The sequence below is a fragment of the Oratosquilla oratoria genome, chromosome 16 (assembly GCF_046742065.1).
Source record: "Oratosquilla oratoria isolate Oo_2021 chromosome 16, ASM4674206v1, whole genome shotgun sequence".
In the NCBI taxonomy this organism is placed as follows: Eukaryota; Metazoa; Arthropoda; class Malacostraca; order Stomatopoda; family Squillidae; genus Oratosquilla; species Oratosquilla oratoria.
Genome location: NC_134792.1, coordinates 10555800 through 10571930, shown reverse-complemented (window position 1 = coordinate 10571930; position 16131 = coordinate 10555800). Strand labels below are relative to the sequence as shown.

At 41.1% G+C, this 16131-nt stretch overlaps 1 protein-coding gene across 6 annotated transcripts in view; it reads left to right on the top strand.

Moving 5' to 3' along the window:
• Positions 1-5106: 5106 nt before the first annotated feature.
• LOC143033825 (5-phosphohydroxy-L-lysine phospho-lyase-like) overlaps positions 5107-16131 on the top strand; it is a 345670-nt gene continuing 334645 nt past the window's right edge. For all 6 annotated transcript variants that reach the window (XM_076199342.1, XM_076199340.1, XM_076199339.1 and 3 more), the window contains exon 1: positions 5107-5339. The gene's annotated coding sequence lies outside the window, so the exon portion shown is untranslated. The remainder of the gene's footprint in view (positions 5340-16131) is intronic.

The following is a 16131-nucleotide window of genomic DNA, read 5'->3' as shown; positions in this document are numbered from 1 at the left end:
GAATAAGATAGATGCACATATGTGGAGGGATGAATAACATACTTGCACCTGTTTTTATATACTAAATAATTAATACCTGAACAAATTTGGACTAGATAATTTTTTTTATAAAAAAAAAAAATAGACAAAAAAAGAATTCTCCGGTTTGCGAGTTTTTCTCGAGACCCGGCAAAACGGTCGCACCGGACCCTGGGCAGGTGTAAGGGTTTATTCAGTTCGTTTCACGTTTTCAACTGGAACTGATCTGATTCACGTTGTTCATTTATTAATATTATGATTTTTTTTTTTTCGGAAATTGTTATTGTACAAGTACAGTGACGAAACTTTTGAAAAACTCGAGTTGTTTGACGGAGAAATTTCGCGAGAGAGTACGTGTGAGTTCGAAAAACATTACTTTGCGGGTTATAAGAATTTTACAAAACATGGGGGAAAATCGGATCATGGGGATTACCAAAGGTATTATTTGGAATAAGAAAAAGAACTCGAAGAAGAATTCGAAGAAGAAGAAGAACTCGAAGAAGAACTCGAAGAAGAACTCGAAGAAGAAGAACTCGAAGAAGAAGAAGAACTCGAAGAAGAAGAACTCGAAGAACTCGAAAAAGAAGAATAACTCGAAGAAAAACTCGAAGAAAAACTCGAAGAAGAAGAAGAAGAACTCGAAGAAGAAGAAGAAGAACTCGAAGAAGAAGAAGAAGAACTCGAAGAAGAAGAAGAACTCGAAAAACTCGAAGAAGAATTCGAAGAAGAAGAAGAAGAACTCGAAGAAGAAGTAGAAGAACTCGAAGAACTCGAAGAAGAAGAAGAAGAAGAAGAAGAAGAAGAAGAACTCGAAGAAGAAGAAGAACTTTGAAGAAGAACTCGAAGAAGAATTCGAAGAAGAAGAAGAAGAACTCGAAGAAGAACTCGAAGAACTCGAAGAACTCGAAGAAGAAGAAGAATTCGAAGAAGAAGAAGAAGAACTCGAAGAAGAAGAAGAAGAAGAACTCGAAGAAGAAGAAGAAGAACTCGAAGAAGAAGAACTCGAAGAAGAAGAAGAAGAAGAAGAAGAAGAAAAAGAAGAGCGAGCAGCGCCGCAGGCCAAGCCCCTTGTTTTTTATTAAAAAAAAAAAAACGAAAAAAAACGCTATTAATTTTTTTTTTTTTTTTTTTTTTTTTTTTTTGCATCTATACACACAACCACATCGTGAATGAACATCAAGATGACGAGCTTGTGTAATATTATAGGCTTGAATATTACTTATAGTAATATAATAAAGAATATATAATATCACTCTTAAAGCTATTGGTAAATTATAAATACTTATTTTAAAACACTTATGTTTATGTATATGTGAAAGTGTCTGTATCTTTATCGGAACGCCGCGCCGTCGCGTCGCCTTGATGAATGTTGCCATTTATCCCTTTTATAACGGATCAAAATTATGATAATAACACAATTGATAACTAAAACTATAATGATAATAATAATAATAATAATAATAATAATAATAATAATAATAATAATAATAATAATAATAATAATAATAATAATAATAATAATAATAATAATAATAATAATAATAATAATAATGATAATAATAATGATAATAACAACTATAATGATAATAATAATATTACTAGCATTAATAACAATAACAACACCAATAATAATAATAAACTGACATAATTCGTGAATTAATAGTTTGGGGGTCTATAGAAAATCTTAAACTTTACTAGGAGGTCGATGACCTGAAAAGTTTGGGAACCCCTGTACTACACTCTTCTCAGTACCAGGCCCATATGCACTTACAATAACCCACATCTCCTTTCCCATTTTCACCTTCATCCACATCATCCTAGAAGAAACCTCCTTCCACTCCACTACACGTTTACCTATCCCTTCACTTCCTAGTATAGCCACCCTTTCTTTCTCTCGCCCTCTCTTCACTCCTGAGAACCTCCCAACTATACTCCCAAACTCACACTCGCCCTTCCCTTTCAACTTAGTTTCACTCAAAGCCAATACATCCATCTTTCTTCACACAAACATACTACCTACCTCTTCCCTTTTACTCTCATCTGTACCACATCCACACACATTAAAAGACCCAAATCTTAGGGTGCTGGTTGGAAAACTCCTAGAAGACCCTCTTATGCCTTTACTTTTTTTAGGAATGTTCCTTGTGGGGCTACAGGGAGAAGGATGCCTGGTCCCAATCCCCGTCCCTTTTTTCTCGCCTCTTACGATCCAAGTGGGAATACTTGGTGGCAGTATTCTTTTCCCCCCACCATAGGGTAGGCGAAACGAGGAAATGAAATTCAGAGAAATGGTACAGGACAGTAACAAGGGGTTGGGGGACAGCATAACGGAGGGACAGTAGCAGTATAATAAAAGTTTCATCATTTCTCTGTGAGCAGAGTCCTCCTCTATAACAAACAAAATAATGTGTGGGTCTGGTCCGTAGGGGCGCCCTATATAGACTGCATGCTACTTTGCCATAGCAACATGCAGCCAATACCCGAGACGGGGTAAATCATAATAATGATAAATAAAATAATTAATTGATAAAAAGCTATAAGAATGTAAATAATAAATAAATGCATAGGTATAGTTAAATAATAAAAGATAAATAGTAAATAATAATAAATTGATTTGTAACTAATAATAAATGAGAAGCAAATAATAATAAACAAACAGACAAATTATAAAAAAAAAAAAATATTATGAAATAAATTATAGTCATTACAGCATCTTGCTTAGGTGTTTATCTAAATGATTCTTAAAACTTCAAACTGAACTACATTGCACTGCCTTTGCAGGAAGTTTATTCCACTACACGGTTGGCAAAGTTGTTGCTACCCAAAGTTGTTGCTACCCACTTCCATGTTAAATCTATTTCCTGACAGTTTGAGACCATTGTTTCTTGTCTGATTCTCATTCAATGTGAAAATTTTGTCCTTTTTGATGTTGTCATTTCCCTTTATAATCTTAAAGACCTGTATCTAGTCAACTCTGAGTCTACACTTTTTTAAGGAAAACAGCTTCATATGTTTTAGTCAATTTTCGTATGATTTATTTTTGATATTTGGAATCTGTTTTGTGGCTCGCCGTTGTACTCTTTCCAATCTGCCAATGTCTTTAATGAGATTCGGTGACCATATGGAAACAGCATATTCCAAATGTGTTAATGAGTGATGGACTTTTGAAGTCAAAATATTGCGCAATCAGTCCTAGAATCTTATTTGTTTTCTCAGAGGCTGAAATATACTGCTTAGATGATTTGAGATCGTTACTGATAATTACGCAGAGATCCTTTTCATTCACTTTTGTTAACGAATTTCCAAATAACTTGTAATCGTACTTACTGTTATTTTTACCTATGTGCATTACCTTGCATTTACTTGTGTTAAATTTCATTAGCCACTTTTCAGACCATTGCTGTAATTTATCTAAATATTCTTGTTATTTAGTATTTTGTTGGAAATAGTCAGATCTTCTATCCTTGGATGCAGTATCACACCAAAAAAGTAGAATCATTCAGGATGGTAAGGGAAAGGTTCTACGAGGGAAGTGGCAGAAAGGAAGGATAGTAGTAGCGAAAATTGATAGTCATTCATTTCTGAGTGGAGACTATCGGACTCCTCCAAGTTGCAACAGAATGCTGCGTGGCCTTGGTCCGTTGGGGTGTCAGTAAAGTCCCTTTATTGAATACTGACTGTATAAAACTTACTATTATCCGCTGGTAGTTCAAATACCTTTCCGTACCCAAAAGATGGCTTCACACATCCCCTCAAAACTATTACGGCCTTATCCGAATCTTTGTCGCCTTAATACTTATCAATATTTTTATTACTACATATATGAACGGATTTGTGATGAAAAACATTCTAATTTCATGTATGGTCATTATATATATATATATATATATATATATATATATATATATATATATATATATATATATATATATATATATATATATATATATATATATATATATATATGCCTCTTAACAAATAAGAATTTGTTGTTTATTTTTGGTGAAGTAGGTCGGACATTGACCCCGTCTATTTGTGTGTTCTGGTATTCGCCAGGTCTTTTAATCCTAACTCCATACTAGTCAATTGTTTAATTCTGTATAGTGTCATACAACGTAGTAAGCTTTTGACAGGGAAAGGGTTTAGAATAGCATATTCATTTTGCACTAAGACATAATACTTTATTCTGGCTAACGCCAAATTTATGGTACCCATTCGCTAGCCAGAGGTTATGGGAATTGTGAAATGACGTTCCTTGAAGGGACTGACAAAATCATTGTCATGGGGACAAATACAAAGAGGAAGCGTGCGAAACAAGTAAAAGTAAGAAAACAGTCAAATACGTGTCAAGGACGTAGTAGTTGACCAGGGGGTTGATGGAGGAGAGCGGGGGGCGTTTATAGGGCGGTTAGGCGTAAGGCCTATATAGCGCATTTCTTTACTAGTACTCGCTTCTCCGACAACTCTACCGCCACCTCCTAAGCCCCTAATATGGCTTTGTCCGAATCCCTGTCGTCCTAATATTTATTAATATTTTCTAATCTAAAGTTAAAATGTTTCTAGAACATCAAAACAAAAAATAATTACACTCCATCCTTTTAATACGATAAAATAGAGAAAACGATAGTCAGGGCTGCATACTTACATTTTCTGATACTTGACTTGCGTATTCACGTGTCGAACACACGTGTGCTAGCTCACGTGTCCCGAGACTTGCCTTGCAGCAGCAATCGATTACTCGCCAGTGTGATTTATGCAAGGCGATGAAAATTAATTTCACTTGATTCTTCCTATTCATATAATATATGTCGGCATGGTTTGATCATTCTGGATCCCTACATATTGTCTTATATCTTAGGAACGCAATGTTTAGGGTAATTTTTTATTATTTAACAACTGCATGTTAAACAAATTTTTGCTTTAGAATCTCGGTATAAGGCGTTTGATCAACATTAGATTGAAGTCACTGACGGCGATGCGTGATGTAAACAACTGGGAGAGCTTCGCTGGAGGACACTTGTGACGTCATAAGTCACGTGCCTGGGTTAGCTCTGCCGACTTGTACCCCCACAGTAAGTGCCTGGGCGTCAGATAAGGAAGGTAGAGAAAACGGCGGAGAGAAAAATTTATGTAGTTAGCCCGTTGTATATATGAAAAGTCAACATTGTAATGAAAATCTTTGTATTGATGCATTAGAACATTGAGGTGAACATTGCAGTGCTACCTTGAAAGAACTAAGTTAATTTTTTATATAGTGGTAATTAATATTAGAAAAAATATATGTAATCGGTGATTTTTCGGACCAGAATTCCTCCTCACGAGTAAGTTATTCTCTTTGTTTTTAATTTCCATTTCATTGTACAGACATTTGATTTGATATTCTAAACGGATTTTATTGAAATATCCGTTAGTTTTTCGTAGAAATAAGCGTGTATTTTAATGGAATTTGCTATCCGTAAAAGCACGAAGCTCATGACAAACGGGGTCACATCCTGTCTGCCCAATGAAATCACCCAACGGCATCAAGAAGACCCTGTCCCGTTCAAGATGTAATAATTTGAGTGGCAGAGGGTATGCACAAATGAATACAATCACCTGGCGACAGGCTGAACTATATGATCAAATTAGTTATGAAGCCAGTGCAATTTAATGGCAGGAACATTCAACACTAGTACTCTGCGGGCCCCTTCAGCCCTTGACTGCTGCACTTTTCCTTTCATTGAGGCTGCCGCCAAGCGATTTTATTCGTCTCCGCCGCTCGCCGTCCTTGGAGGATGTGGGGAGGGAGGCGAAGTGCCGTCAGACTATTTTCTATTTATTCTATTTTGAGATAAAACGTCAGAGAAGTATGGTAAGTTGCAAGGTTGGTGGGAGTGGGTATATGCCCCCTGACTTTGGCTACCTCCTTTGTAAAAGGGAAAAAGGACTGATATATAGGTTTTGCCGTAGTTTGTTTTATTTTGTTCTATTTTTTATAATATTATGCTACATTGATTATATATATATATATATATATATATATATATATATATATATATATATATAATATATATATATATATATATATATATATATATATATATATATATATATATATATATATATATATATATATATTGATAAGTATTTTTGACAAATTATTTGGATGATGAAGAACATAAACACTGGGGAAGGCTCGGAACCCGAAAACATTCTAACGTTTCGTTCGCGTAGAACTTCTTCAGCGAGTGTACGTAGAACTGCAATTGAAGTTTATGTACTAAATCTAATTACCTTTTCGGACACTTGGGAAAGGTCTTTTTGTATGCTCTAGAATTAAAATACTAGTTTGTTTAGCTAAATTGATAAACCCTCCTCGGTGATTCGATGAATTATTAGTTGAAATATATGCTGATTCAACAATTCTTCTAGTGAATTTAGCGCCATACCTCCGACCATCATCGGTCCTCTATTGCCTCACGGTTTGTTTCAGGCCCTAGGCGTAGACTTTGACCATATACGATCGCAATACGTCCGTCTCCAGGCCGTCCGTGGTAAGAACCCGGGCCTCTCGGAAGACAGGGGGACGTGTCTTATGGTACGGAGTGTGGCGCCCCCCAGGGTCATCGGGCCTCTCGGCAGCGCCATACCTCCGACCATCATCGGTCCTCTATTGCCTCACGGTTTGTATCAGGCCCTAGGCGTAGACTTTGACCATATACGATCGCAATACGTCCCCGTCTCCAGGCCGTCCGTGGTAAGAACCCGGGCCTCTTTGAAGACAGGGGGACGTGTCTTATGGTACGGAGTGTGGCGCCCCCCAGGGTCATCAGGCCTCTCGGCAGCGCCATACCTCCGACCATCATCGGTCCTCTATTGCCTCACGGTTTGTATCAGGCCCCAGTTGTAGACTTTGACCATATACGATCGCAATACGTCCCCGTCTCCAGGCCGTCCGTGGTAAGAACCCGGGCCTCTTTGAAGACAGGGGGACGTGTCTTATGGTACGGAGTGTGGCGCACCCCAGGGTCATCAGGCCTCTCGGCAGCCCCAAACCTCCGGTCATCAATGGTCCTCTAACAGCCTCATAGCTTGCTTCGTCAGGCCCTAGGCGTAGACTTTGACCTTATACGATCGTAATCCGTTCCCCATACGTCTTCGAGTCGTCCGCGGTAAGAACCCGGGCCTCTCGGAAGACAGGGGGACGTGTCCTATGGTACGGAGGGGGTGCCCCCGAGGATCATCAGGCCTCTCGGCAGCCCCATACATCCGACCAATAATGGTCCTCTAACGCCTTAATGGCTCCCTTTGTGAGGCCCTAGGCGTAGACTTTAACCTTTTCCACTCGTAATCCGTTCCCCATACGTCTTCGAGTCGTACGTGGTAAGAATCCGGGCCTCTCGGAGGACAAGGGGACGTGTCCTATGATACGGAGGGTGACGCCCCGAGGGTCATCAGGCCTCGGCAGCCCCATACCTTCGACCAATAATGGTCCTTTAACGCCTTATAACTTTCTTTGTCAGGCCCTAGGCGTAGACTTTGACCTTTTCCACTCGTACTCCGTTCCCCATACGTCCTCAAGTCGTCCGTGGTAAGAACCCGGGCCTCTTGGAGGACAAGGGGACGTGTCTTATGATACGGAGGGTGGCTCCCCGAGGATCATCAGGCCTCGGCAGCCCCATACCTCCGAGCTTCAATGGTCTTCTAACGCCTCACAGCACCACCCTCCTTCCAAGTTTCTTAAGAAAAAAAAAAAAAAATCACCACCTAGCCCTTCTCATGAGCCACAGCCAACCTCTTATCAACTTCACTTGGCTTGAGTTTAAAGATGACTTACCTGATGTTCCACCCCCAAGTAAAACACAAAAGAACTTTAGACTTAGGGAGTCTAGTGTTAGTTAAAATGAGTATAGATTAGTTCAAAGAAACTACAATCATTTAGTGTAATGAGAAGAGGAAAATCAGTTTTAAATAGTACAGTTTAAGTTGGCGCAAAGTGCTAGGTATTACATAAATAAAATGCCTTGACCTTGAAAAAAAAAACACAGGTCGAAATGGACATGACTTCTCCTATTCAACTTAAGCTAATATATAGTCATGATGGTCAAGAATTTTACCATGTTGAAATTAATTTCAACGCTCACTGTAACTCAGATCGAAATGACCATGATTTTTCCTATTCAACTTGAGCTAATCTACAGTCATGATGGTCGAGAATTTTACCATGTTAAAATTAATTTCGACGCTCACCGTGACTCGGGTGGAAATGGACATGACTTTTCCTATTCAACTTGAGCTAATCTACAGTCATGATGGTCGAGAATTTTACCATGTTAAAATTGATTTCGACGCTCACTGTGACTTAGGTCGAAATGACCATGACTTTTCCTATTCAACTTAAGCTAATCTGTAGTCATGATGGTCAAGAATTTTACCATGTTAAATTAATTCAACGCCCACTGTGACTCAGGTCGACATGAACATGACTTTTTCTATTCAACTTAATTTAATCTACAGTCATGATGGTCGAGAATTTTACCATGTTAAAATTAATTTCGACGCTCACTGTGACTTAGGTCGAAATGACCATGACTTTTCCTATTCAACTTAAGCTAATCTGTAGTCATGATGGTCAAGAATTTTACCATGTTAAACTAATTCAACGCCCACTGTGACTCAGGTCAACATGAACATGACTTTTCCTATTCAACTTAATTTAATCTACAGTCATGATGGTCGAGAATTTTACCATGTTAAAATTAATTTCGACGCTCACTGTGACTTAGGTCGAAATGAACATGACTTTTCCTATTCAACTTAAGCTAATCTGTAGTCATGATGGTCAAGAATTTTACCATGATTCAACGCCCACTGTGACTCAGGTCAACATGAACATGACGTTTCCTATTCAACTTAATTTAATCTACAGTCATGATGGTCGAGAATTTTACCATGTTAAAATTAATTTCGACGCTCACTGTGACTTAGGTCGAAATGAACATGACTTTTCCTATTCAACTTAATTTAATCTACAGTCATGATGGTCCAGAATTTTACATATAGAAGTCCGCTTGTGGGTGATGAGACGTCACAAATTGCCATAGCACACTATTGGATGAAGACGCTCGCCACGGTCTTCGAGGACTTCCCGCGGGAAGACTTGGGGTGAGTTGGATACATACCGAGGGTCCAGGCCCGTCTTCGTGGGAGACGCTCAGGGAACGTCTTCACCCAGGACGAAGCCTCTTGACTAACGCCCACGGACGATGTCGCTCGGAAACGAACTTGGCCTCGCATACTCCCTTTCGGTTTCTCGCTTACCCCGAGGATCTTCACGAAACTAGTGAGAGTGGTAGGCGTACGTTGGACGGAAGCAAGCGTCTCCACACTCATGTTCCTAGACGGCTAGTTGATGCATTTGCCCACCGGGGAGGGTGCATCGGCCGACATCTGAGTGGCTCTGAGTGTGTTGGCGGACGTGGAGTTCGGGGTGGACTGGGACGGGTCTGCCCTTGCTCCCACACAGAGACTTTATTGGCTCGGGATTGAGTGGGACACAGTCAGCGTCCTTCGGGTGCTCCCCTGCGCCAAAAGAGCGTGCTTTTCTCACACGTCCTCCCTCCTTCGGTGGCGGGGGGGGGGGGGTTGCCTCAACTTCGCGACCCCGGCCCTTCCACTGAGCCGCTTGGGGCGCCGACGGCTGGTACGGGAGGTCGACAGGAGCATACTGCTTCTCCCGCGTGACCTGCCCGGGCCGATACCCTCAGCACTCCACAGGTTGTTGCGTCCCTGGCTTCGGTCGGGGGCCCTACGCCGGTCGCTCTATCCAGGTTTCAAGAGATCTACGTAGTGTAGCAACTACGCCCACAAGTGTTCGAGTCGTTCTCCCTCCGCTACGGCACCCCAGAGGTGGACCTGTTTGCCTCCCCAAACACGACCCAGCTCCCCCTTTACCTCACCTGCATCCAAAGGACACGCACAGGAGGCCCAGACGCCTTCACGGAGGACTGGAACAGCTGGAGGTACGTATTCATTTTCCTCCTCCAGCGACACTAGTCCTCCTGAAGGTGATGCAGACCCTCAGATCCTTCAAGGGTCAGGTCCTCCTGATAGCTCCCTACTGGCCAACCCAGCCGTGGTTCGGGGAGCTAATGAGATGGGGCCCTTCTCCCTTTCTACTGGGGTCAGCCTGCCTAGCCAACAGCCTTACCGCGCCTCTCCAAGCGTCACTCCAACTTGATAATTGGAGTTTCTACGGGGAGCTCTCAGCCAACTCTTCTCTACAGAGGCAGCAGACAAGATGCTCAAAGCTCACCTTCCGTCCTCAGTGCGGCAGTGTGGGTCCTGCTGACGGAGATTCCGGAACTGCCTTCGGAGACGCGCGATGGTGATCATCTCCGCCAGCATGGTCCCGGACTTCCTGACTTGGCTGGCTACCTCCACCAACAGGGCACCGGCGACTATCTTGCCTCACTATACAGCCCTCACTGATCCGCTACGCTTTGGCATGAACATCCGAGTGCCACAGAGGGCGTGAACCCTCCTAATGAAGGGGATCAGCGCCTCGAGAGAGCCGAGACATCAACCGGTCCTGGCCTGGTCCTTGCATTGTGTTCTGCAGTACCTGGCGTTCGAAAGGGCCATTATGGAGGAAGAACACTTCCCTCGACGCGTCGCCTTTCTGCTCGCCTTGACTACGGACTACAGGGCTTCACAGCTGGCGGCAATCACCCGCCACCCGTCCGTCTCCAAACTGGAGGAGGACAGCTCGGCCCTAACCCTCTCTCCATCACCAACATTCCTGGCCAGGAACGGCTGAGCGGACGACATGATCGGCCCTCTCAGAATACAATCCTTCCGGGAGGGAGGACGCCCACATCCACTGCGCCCGGTCCGTGCGTTCGAAGACTACGTGGACCACACGGAAGAGATTTCTGAGGATCATCTCTTCTATAACTCGAAATTTAGGATTCCCCTAACCCCGAGGTCCCGGGCGCACCTGCCCTTCCGCTTTTTGGGAGAGAGCCGACCCGGGCCATGCCCCGCACGCCCACAGCATCAGGGACTTTGTGGCATCGCTGGAGTTTCTCCGCACCCACTCTGTGGAGCGGGTGCGGGACCTAGGGACTGGACATCGACGACTCCCTTGGGGACACGGTGTCTCTACCACTCGGTCGCCCCTGTCCCATGTGTCGCCATGGAAACGGCTCCACCCCTCTCATCTCAAAAAAGTGGAGGGTGCAAAGGGCGACCGAGGAGTGGGGAGGGGCCAGGAACCGTTGAACAGGATACAAAAATTTCGTATAATTTACGCATTGTGTGAACAGTGCAATGTTGTGCATGTCACATTCTTCGGCGTGGGTACTTGACGTTTCTTTCTCCCCTCTACTGAGTGATAAAATGAATAAGTCTCCCATAGGAAAGACACACGTAATAACGGTTTGATTCAGGCTTCACCTCTCCTCCCACCTGTCCTCGTCTCATGCATAGCTTCGCTGTGCAGGTTTCTTTCAGCCGATAATATTTCTTTGTCGCGGCTCGTGCCGCTTAAATTCTTCTTATCGGCTTAAGAAACCTGCACAGATTTAGGGTCCCTCCCTCCTCCCACAGGCGAAGCCTTCATTTCTCATTGAAGTGACGCGACGCCCGGCTCGAGCTAGCCGGGTAAGAAGGGAGGGGGAGGTGGGGTCGACAATGCGCATGCCTGCACAGAGCCGGGAATTTAAAATTTCCGATGATTTTGGCGGAAAATTCAAACCACACTCAACCTTCGGGAAATGGCCATATGACCAGGAGTGTGGTATGGGATTATCGCTATAGCTTCGCTGTGCAGGTTTCTTAAGCCGATAAGAAGAATTTAAGCGGCACGAGCCGCGACAAAGAAATATTTTATATCGTTTTTATGTTCATAAATTCTTTTTTCTAATCCCCTTCATGACTCGCGAATCATGAAGGGGATTAGAAAAAATAATTTATGAATATAAAAACGATATAAAAGCACATAGGACATCTAATTCTTTAGTAGTTCATGCGGAAAAATTCGATCATTTACCAAACTGGAGAGGAGCTAAAGTGCTACATAAAGGTTTTGATAAATTCACTAGAAGAATTGTTGAATCAGCATATATTTCAACTAATAATTCATCGAATCACCGAGGAGGGTTTATCAATTTAGCTAAACAAACTAGTATTTTAATTCTAGAGCACAAAAAAAGACCTTTCCCAAGTGTCCGAAAAGGTAATTAGATTTAGTACATAAACTTCAATTGCAGTTCTACGTACAGCTACACAGAAAACTATCGTTAGTAGGGGTGTCGAAACATAAGCTAATGAACATAACCTTATGATACCGAAGGGTTGGTATTTCTGGGGTTCGAATTGTTCGAATTCCTTCTGAATGAATATGAATCGAATAATAGTTCCGGAGTTCATATGGATTCACTATGACATGATAATCTTATTTCCGATGGAGACTTCAACTTGTCTCAAATAGTTTCGTTGTTTTGTGTCAAAATGATTAGCGTGATTTACTAACGATAGTTTTCTGTGCAGCTGTACACTCGCTGAAGAAGTTCTACGCGAACGAAACGTTAGAATGTTTAGGGTTCCGAGCCTTCCCCAGTGTTTATGTTCTTCATCATCCAAATCATATATATATATATATATATATGTATATATATATATATATATATATATATAAATATATAATATATAAATAAATATATATTTACAAATATATATATATAAATATATATATGTATATATTTATATATATATACATATATATATATATAAACGTATTGTGTGTGTGTGTGTGTGTGTGTGTGTGTGTGTATGTGTGTGTGTGTGTGTGTGTATGTATGTATATATATGTATATATATATTATATATATATACATATATATATATATATATGTGTGTGTGTGTGTGTGTGTGTGTGTGTGTATGTATATGTATATATATATCGATAAATTTTATGACAGTTGCATGCAGGATTCGAACCCACTGCAATCGGCCATCCGTAGATTACCGTAACAGAGCCTTAGACCACTACATCACAGAAGCTATCAAATCCTAGAAACCTGGAATCGAATTCCTTTTTTACTCAAGGACCAAGCTCACCAGTGGTAAGAGAAATACGCTAATAGCAGCGACATCAATCCGATAATTTTTATGACAGTTGCATGCAGGATTCGAACCCACTGCAATCGGCCATCCGTAGATTACCGTAACAGAGCCTTAGACCACTACATCACAGAAGCTATAAAATCCTTGAAACCTGGAATCGAACTGATTCCCGAGGGAAGAAAGATCACTTATTTCGGCGATCCGAATTCCTGTTTTACTCAAGGACCAAGCTCACCAGTGGTAAGGGTTAAGGACCGGAACGAATCCCTTTCACGATAATCGCCATTGTCACTATGAGAGGAATACGCTAATAGCAGCGACATCAATCCGATAATTTTTATGACAGTTGCATGCAGGATTCGAACCCACTGCACTCGGCCATCCGTAGATTACCGTAACAGAGCCTTAGACCACTACATCACAGAAGCTATAAAATCCTTGAAACCTGGAATCGAACTGATTCCCGAGGGAAGGAAGATCATTTATTTCGGCGATCCGAATTCCTGTTTTACTCAAGGACCAAGCTCACCAGTGGTAAGAGGTAAGGACCGGAACGAATCCCTTTCACGCTAATCGCGTAGTGACAATGGCGATTAGCGTGAAAGGGATTCGTTCCGGTCCTTAACCCTTACCACTGGTGAGCTTGGTCCTTGAGTAAAACAGGAATTCGGATCGCCGAAATAAGTGATCTTCCTTCCCTCGGGAATCAGTTCGATTCCAGGTTTCAAGGATTTTATAGCTTCTGTGATGTAGTGGTCTAAGGCTCTGTTACGGTAATCTACGGATGGCCGAGTGCAGTGGGTTCGAATCCTGCATACAACTGTCATAAAAATTATCGGATTGATGTCGCTGCTATTAGCGTATTTCTCTCATATATATATATATATATATATATATATATATATATATATATATATATATATATATATATATATATATATATATATATATCACCAAGGATTTTTTCCCCTCACAAGGGAGGTAGCCAAAAAGAAAAAGGCATAAAAACCATTCCCACCCATTCCACCCCCAATACACTCCACTTCCCTTAATTCTCTACCCTCCCTCGTATCGTGGACCTCCTAGATGACGGGTCATCCCTGCATCTTGTCCATTGTCCTGGGTCAGAAGCAGTGTCGCAAAACACAGCACAACCACAGCAAGGGCGCTTCATTAAATCGGCCACCACCCCCTCTCCGTCACCCCATGCAGAAAAGGATGGGGGGGGGACGGAGGGGGGACTTTTTTCTGCCATCATGTCTGTGGTTTTCCCTCGGTAGTGAGAGGGTCTTTCAATAAGCGCCCTTCAGTAGTACCGAGCAGTGACACTTCACCCTTCATTGTGTCTGATGTCTGCATGCTGCCCCCTTCATCTCCGTGTCCTCACCCCTTTCCCCCGTCTCCCTTCCACTTTCTTGGTAGTAAGGGATTACAAAGGATTACAAAGGCGGAACATACCAACAGGAGGCCTTTTGGTCCATATCTAGGTCAGATGCGAAAAAATCATAATAATGATAAAAAATAAATAAATGAATAAAGAAAAAATATATTAATGTAAATAATAAATAAAATAAATAAATGCATAGGTATAGTTAAATAATAAAAGGTAAATAGTAAATGATAATGAATTGACATATAACTAATAATAAATGAGAATCAAGCAAATAATAATAAACAAACAGACAAATGATAACAAAACAAATAATATGAAATGAATGATAGTCATTACAGCATCTTGCTTAGATGTTTATCTAAATGATTCTTAAGACTTCAAACTGAACTACATTGCAGGAAGTTTATTCACGATCGGCAAAGTTGTGTCTACTCACTTCCAAATTAAATCTATTTCTTGGCAGTTTGAGACCACTGTTTCTCGTCTGATTCTCATTCAATGTGAAAGTTTTGTCTCTTTTGATGTCATTTCCCTTTATAATCTTAAAGACCTGTATCAAGTCACCTCTGAGTCTACGCTTTTTTAAGGAAAATAGATTCATATGTTTTAGTCGATTTTCGTATGATTTATTTTTGATATTTGGAATCAGTTTTGTGGCTCGCCGTTGTACATTTTACAATCTGGAATGGGTTATCGGAATTATTTATTAATTTATTTGTTTATCCGTTTTTATTTATTCATTTTTTGCTTGCTAGTTTGTTTTACCATATACGGTATAGATCTTTAATGTTTTCTTTATTTGGTTATTATTGTTACAAATTAATCCGTAAAGAGTAAATCGTCTCATATTACTTAGACAGTGATGATAATGATAGTAATAGTGATTACAGTAACAATATTGTTATTATTGATGATATTAACAACAACAACAGTAGTAGTATTAATACGTTCCAAAAGAAAATTGCTGTACTGTTAGGTCAGAATAAGATTGGATAGTTAAGGTTGGTTAGGTTGGTGTTGGGTAGGTCGGAGCTAAACGTTTAAGTCAATTTTTGGTATAAAGAGATGGGAAATATTGTTAATATGATGTATATGATAAAATTCAAATAACATTATCCAGTATTTTCGCCATGTCATTGAAGCGGTGGGGGTAAGCCAACATCGGCGCTCGGGCCCTTGCCACCGTGTGTCGAGATGTGCTGCTGTGTGTGTGTGGGGGGGGGGGGGGCTTTGACCCACAGGGAGCTAAAATGAAAAGGAAAGCAAATGGATGTGGGATGGGTGCGTGCCTTGGCTGGTCACCTCGACTATAAGGGGGAAGATGCATTGTGGTATATGTGTGTGCGTGCGTGTGTGCATTTTTTTTTTCGTAGCTACGACTTTGAGAAACATTTTTTTGTATAAGTTTTTTTGACCGTTATTCATAGAAATAAAGTCTTGTAGATGTGTAAATCTGACATTTGATTTACAGACATCATCTGAGCTGATTGGTAGTGCTGGACAAATACCGCTAATTTCAATATCGAAATTATTGGTGAACAACAATACAGTTACCGAAATTACCGACAGTTTACCGGTAAAAGATTCGTGAGGTAGTAGTGACGTCACAAGTT